We start from the raw sequence: 6,746 nt of genomic DNA, 5'->3' as shown, positions 1-6,746 counted from the left end.
ACTATGATTACATGGAAAGAATCCTAGTTAGACTAGATCTTCTCCCTTTCCCTATGGGGTATCCTGTGGGTCCCGTATCGACAGCGACAAAAGAAGGCCAAGGCCCTCAGAGTCCTCCCATTCAGAAAAGCCTCCGAATGAGTATTCTACTCTCTGCAAGCTCAAGGGCTACTGTCGGGGACAAATACTAGGGTACCCGAAGAGTAGGAGCTAATAACCATCAACATCGATTCATCCGAGCAGTCAAGGGCGCGACTACAGCTCTAACCGACCCCCAGGTACGCAGGCTCCGCCTCACCCGACCTCTGGGAGAGGGCTCTGTGTCGCCCGATGGGGTCCCATACCGCCGCCAACCACTCCAGGTCCAGGCGTATTGGCCTGGGTCAAAACTCTGACACCAAAGAAGAGACCGTCACGCGCCCGATGTAACCCATGGCCATGATGGGCTATACCTGAGGGTTCACATCAAAAATAGCGTCAAGAGTGCCAGTGTTGTTCTGCCTAACTATCGTACGAACGCTGACAAACGCGTCAGTTCATCACGACGGCTTCTGGGATGGAATGGAACGCCATGACCGGCAGACGATGCCTACGCGTGGCGCTAGTGACGGACAGGACCACGACTTGGCGCTGCCCCTGTTGACATCTACAGGGTCGGCGGGACCCGCATGTAGGAGAAGGACCCGACGATCCTAAAGGACTTCTTCTCCCTCTCATTCTTCTCTTTTTCTCCGTTGTGACCCATGCTTTCCCTTGGCCTACAAAAGGGAAAGCAAGGCGTCCCATGGAGAGGATCGACCCATCGAGGACCGATCGAATCACCCCGAACCGATCAGAACACGAGATAAACACACAAGAACATGACATGAACACACGGCTGAGCAGTGATCGAGCTCTTGACACTTGTTTACTCTTTCCACCAGAGACTTGGGATCATTTTCCTCTCTCGCCCATTTGTACCCCATACTACAAACTTGCAGTGCTAGTAACACGAACAGCAACAACGAACTGGATGTAGGGACTTTCTACCTGAACTAGTATAAACCTCATGTCCTCTAAGCACACCATCTGAGTCAGACGTGCAATAATACAAATTTACTCGTCGATGGTAACTCAAAACACCGACATCATGCTTATCATAATCAATCATTTTCAGTTAGACATTGAGCACGGTACTGCAATCAGCTCAATAGGATTGGTAAAGTAAGATGAATTCTCGATCAATTGGGAAATTTTTATTTGGTTCATTGATTAATTGATTCTTCATTCCTTCCGGTGGGACCAGAGTCCAGTTAATGGTGCATATACGGGTGCAATTCACCTGATTCCGCTCGGTCGTGCGTGCACCCAAAACCTCCCGACCGCCGCAGCCATGCAAACCCTCGTCCTCCCCGACGCCATGGCTGTGGCGATGGCGACGTCCGACGTGCCCTTGTGCACGCAACCTCTGCCCCGCCGCGTCTCGGTGTTGATGGCGCGGGCGCCACGTGGGAGTCGGACCTGAAGAAGCGGGTGGTGATCACGGGGATGGGCGTGGTGTCGGTGTTCGGCAACGACGTGGGCGCATACTATGACCGCCTCCTCACCGGGAGTGGCGGTGCCGGCCCCATCGACCTCTTCGACGCCTCCTGGTTCTCCACCCGCTTCGCTGCCCAGATCCAAGGTTTCTCCTGCGAGGGCCACATTGATGACGAGAGCGACTGCCGCCTCGACGATTGCCAGCGCTACGCCCTCAGTCGCCGCCAGGAAGGCCCTCGTATTCCGCCGGGCTCGCCCTTGGCTCCAGAGCAATGTACAAGGTCGGCCGATCACACACCACGCACGTGGTTCGCTCACCGCTTTGCCGACCCCACCAATCTATTCTAACCATCCCAGCTGCCCGCAGATCGACAAGGAACGCGCCGGCGTGGTCGTGGGCTCCGGCAATGGCGGTGCGACGACATTCTCGGCCGGGGTGGAGGACTTCATGAGGAAGGGGCCGAGGGGAGTCTCCTCCTGCACCATCCCGTTTCGCGATGCCCAATGCGGCGTCGGCGCTGGTCTCCATCGACGCCGGGATCGGCTTCCTTGGCCCCAACTACTCCATCTCCATGGCCTTGCGCCACGTCCAACCACTGCCTCCACAACGCTGCGGACCAGATCTGGCTAGGCCGCTCCGACATCATGGGCGGCGCGGAGGCCGCCGTCGCGCCCATCTACCTCGGCGGGTTCGTGGCCCTGCGGGCGCTGTCGCGGCGGAACGGCGACCCCGGCGCTGGCGTCTCGGCCGTGGGACAGGGACCACGACAGCTTCGTCTTGGGCGAAGGCGCCGGGGTACTGGTACGTGCGTGCCACCGCCGCGCTCTCGAGGGAACGTGTGCGTGCGTCTGTGCTCGCCGCTACTGTTCATCGTGCGGTGCGTGCGGCTTGTGCCACACTGCAAGCTGATGATGAGGATGGATGATGCTTTGGTTGTCAGGTCATGGAGAGCCTCGAGCATGGGAGGCGGCGCGGCGAGCTACGACACTCACCACCTGATGGACCCGTGGCCCGACGCCGTGGCGCGGCGGCGTGCATCAGGCGGAGCCTGGAAGACGCCGGCGTGGCGCCGGAGGAGGTATGGTGCCTGCCGAAATGCTTCGCCCATTGCATTGGCGTGAACGGGTTAGTAAGCTGCGTGGTGATCCATCCAGTGAGAATATGAGATGCATGCATCCGCTGCTGCAGGTGAACTACGTGAACGCTCACGCGACCTCCTCGCTTGCCGGGGACCTGGCAGCAGTGCCGGTTCTAGGATTTTAAGGTCCCTCTGCGATTTCGTCGTAACAGCTCCTCTTCACCGTGTATAAAATTTTATAATATATAGGCACTAATTTTACTTACAAAACGAAAGCAAATTCAATAATATATTTTTAATTTAACATGTCTGATAATTATCGAGGAATAATGTAGATTAAGCAATATATTTATAGATGTATGATAATTATCGAGGAACAATGTAGATTAAAAAAGCAATATATTCGTTTTCTTTTCTCACCCATGACAAATGTTTCTTAGGTAACATTCTAAAATTCTAACATCTAAATTAGAAGAAAAATATGACTATATGGGTATAAAGTACTAGAAGTCTGAAATACTATACAAATAATTAATTTGGATTAAAAATAAAAAGGAAAAAAAATACCTTGGACCTAAACAACTGATTGGTGATCGCAATTCGTAAGAAGCCAAGAATCAAGATGTCGTCGTCGTGGAGCCATGCCTGGTCGCCGTCCTCGTGCGCCGTGATCGTGTCTCCGGTAGTCTAGCTCTTCGCGGCGGTGGCTCACCAGCTCTGCGTGTATAAGACTCACGTCGTGAACTCACGATAAGAGTGTATTGTGTGCAGCGTGACTCCTCGCCTCCTCTCTATCCGATGGCCATGCGGAACGGAAACTAGGAAAGAAATGCCGATATTGTCTTTTTGGGCTACCGGGCCAGTTCTATGTCTCTCTTTTCGTTAGTTTGCTAATGTCTAATGGACTATAGGACCTGGGTGTTTGTATATCTGGACTTGGGTCCCTCCTTCGCTTGGGCCCTCGGCCGTCGCACCTCGTGCCCTACCCCTAGGGCCGGCACTGCCTGGCAGAGGTGAAGGCACTGAAGCAGGTGTTCAAGAACCCGTCCCAGATCAAAATGAACGCGACCAAGGTGCTCGATCGATCTTGTATTTACTTGCGCCATGACGAATTGACGATGATCTGTTTTTGCTGCAACAACTTGGCATGAAGTTCGTGCATGATGCATGATGTAACTGATATCTGTGTGGGTGTCTTCTCGCAGTCCATGATCGGGCATTGCCTTGGCGCGGCCGGCGGGCTGGAAGCCATTGCTACCGTCAAAGCCATAACCACCGGCTGGGTGCATCCGACCATAAACCAATTCGTAAGTTTGCACAAGTTCAGTAAATTTACATCTCTGAAACTACTGGTCCCCGAGAAATTGAATCAAGCTTCGAATGAATTTCCATCTTGTTGTTATACAAATGTGATGTTTGTACGTAACGAAAGCGTAGTGATATTTATTTGTCTATTGGCTTTGCTCTATCGACTGCAGAATCCTGAGCCGGCAGTTTATGAATTTGACACGGTGAGTGGGGTAAAACAGCGGCACGAGGTACACGTCGGTGAGTGGCGAACTGTCAATGCATACAAGTACAGAACTGAATTGCTCCCTCCCTGGCAGTATGGCACTGGTGTAGTGGTGATGATGATGAGTTCCTCCCTCTGGCATGCAGGTATCTCCAATTCGTTTGGATTTGGTGGGCACAACTCGGTGGCAGTGTTCGCACCGTTCAAGCCCATACCCTGGTGACTTGTGAATGGCTATGAGTGGCCAAGACGGTGCGTCGCACGTTTCTGCAGCAACACCACTATACTACATGTTTTGGTAGAACATGATACTATGCCTTCCTTGATGTTTTCTAGCCATAGTGAAAAGTTCCCATACAGAATTGTTTGTTGTGTTGTGTTTGTGTAATGCGTTGTGTAAAACGGCAGCATCAAGGGAAAACGAAAATTCGATCTCCCAGGGTCGTCGCAGTAGACAACAGGGCCTTTTGTCATGCATGTATGTATATATGGACCAGATGCTTGGCACGGTGCCACCGTCTGGGCCTTTGTCACGGATGATAGATAATGTTGAAGCTAACGAACCGACTGACAGAAAAAAAAAAGATCACTAGTGCGGCAGCGTTGTAAGATGGATTTTGGCCTGTTTACACCATTTTGCCTAACTTACGTGTTTGCTAGATTTTTTTTTTTGAGAGAAGGGTTGGATTTTATTAATAAAGTAAAAAGAACTTTTACATCAGTTTGGTTAGAGGTAAATAAAAGGTGGTCCTGTTAGCACATCTTACTATTTATATTTCTGTTTGGTTATTTGGAGAGTTGAATGGAATGATCCACACCTCACTCCTTGCTCCTCACGTGCTCATAATTAGCTTAAGGTTGAGCAATAGGTTTTCTCCCTCCAAAATTCATAGGATGGTCCATGATGGATCGTTATCATTCTATTTTAGATGAAGTGTTTTCTCAAACCAAACAACCATTAATAGAATAAACGAATAAATAAAAGATTACAAACAAAAATCCACGTTCCCCAAGAAGTAGATCTAGCCCTGGATACTTCGTCATGGGCTGCACTTGTTATGTGTCTTGGAGGCCTGCTTAGATATAAGAGTCTGCAACGCCTATATATATAGGCATTAGGCTAGCCTGAATGGCTGAGTGCCTGAATGTACTGGTATCATGCCACCTTTTAAAATTTAGGAACAATTGTGGAATTGTTCTCTCAACTCTAACTGCATGTTTGATACTGTTTCTTTTAAACTTTAGCAGATTTATCCTTGTTTTTTTAATTCAAAGCTTCACATTGCCCCTATTCCATGATGGAGACTAACGATGTTAAATAAAGGCTGAAAAGACACAAACACCCTCGGCATCAATGACCTAATAATCAATAAAAGTTTTCAGTTTGCAGACTTATTGTGGATATATTTCAGGACAAATGACAACACGTATTATGTGTAAATGACCAAATGTAATAGTACGCTTATATATGATCTGGACATTTGCAAAATACCAGACTTAGTGCGGTTCGACACCTCCCCCAGACTAAAATTTGTATTTCGGTTTTTATCCCTATGTTTTGAAGGTGTTTGACTCCTATACTTGTTTAATAACTGTTATACAATGTGTATTAGCTTTAGAGGTTTTTTATCTCTGATTTGGGATTTGCGAGAAATTGAAAATCCTTATTCTAACGCCTTCTACATTTTAAGTTGTAATTTGTCAACCGCACCTTAATAGCTCAAACTTCTGAGCCTTGCTGGATGATGCAGAAGGGCCAACATCAAGGATCAATTGGAGAACCAACTCTCCCGCCCGCAGCCGCTACAGCTCGAAAGCCAACAAATGCACTTGCTCATCCCAAGCATCACTTTCCAAATTTTAGATTTTCACCTATTTGCGCGATATCCTCGGTCCTTTTACTATTGTAGCTAGGGCAATGAATTTTCATGTGTCATTGTACAAGGCATGTAGGATTTAAAAAAAATCAAGGTTGAAGAAAATATCTCTTCTGATGCCACAATCATTGGAATAGTCTACGAAATTCTGTATGCAGTAGATGACTCATGATATGAATTAACCCCTTGAGAAAAATCAAAATGTCATAAGTTCTTATATATAATTTCTACAGAAACCTTGGAGTAACTTAAATTCCATTCACAAGTCATTACTATCAATGTCCAAGATGCATTCAATAAAAAATAACATGTATTAGAATCCAAAAATCACGAATCTAAATTGGTTTGAAAGAAACCTTGATCGATGGAATTTAATTTCAAAGAGAGAGCTTGTGTGTGGATGCATTGGAAGATAAAGAGGCCGGAGACGTGAGAGGTAGAGGGCTACAGGAGTTGTAGATTTGTGGAGTTGTGGGGATGTGGGTTGGTCATGGAGAGGAGGTTTTTATTGATTCATTAGACTAGTAATTGCTAGTAATTTGTAGTACTACTAACCATTTTACTTAAGATAAATCAGGGGTCTTAAATTTGAGTCTTTTACTTGTATGCCATTAAAAAAGATGGTCTAATCGTCTATGTCCCTAAAAAGTTCGATCTATCGTCAGTGTCTAAGCTCGAAAAACTTTTCTCTCCCACGCCATTCCGTCTACTTGACGCACTGACGGTGTGAAATGTGTGTGGCAAATGACTTCAATGCCC

General features: G+C 47.8%; 1 pseudogene; it reads left to right on the top strand.

Annotated features, from left to right (window-relative positions):
• Nucleotides 1-1,372: 1,372 nt before the first annotated feature.
• On the top strand, nucleotides 1,373-4,360 carry LOC136547394 (3-oxoacyl-[acyl-carrier-protein] synthase I, chloroplastic-like; annotated as a pseudogene).
• Nucleotides 4,361-6,746: the final 2,386 nt, after the last annotated feature.

The sequence above is a fragment of the Miscanthus floridulus genome, chromosome 3 (genome assembly GCF_019320115.1).
Source record: "Miscanthus floridulus cultivar M001 chromosome 3, ASM1932011v1, whole genome shotgun sequence".
In the NCBI taxonomy this organism is placed as follows: domain Eukaryota; kingdom Viridiplantae; phylum Streptophyta; class Magnoliopsida; order Poales; family Poaceae; genus Miscanthus; species Miscanthus floridulus.
This window is presented reverse-complemented; position numbering and strand designations above follow the sequence as displayed.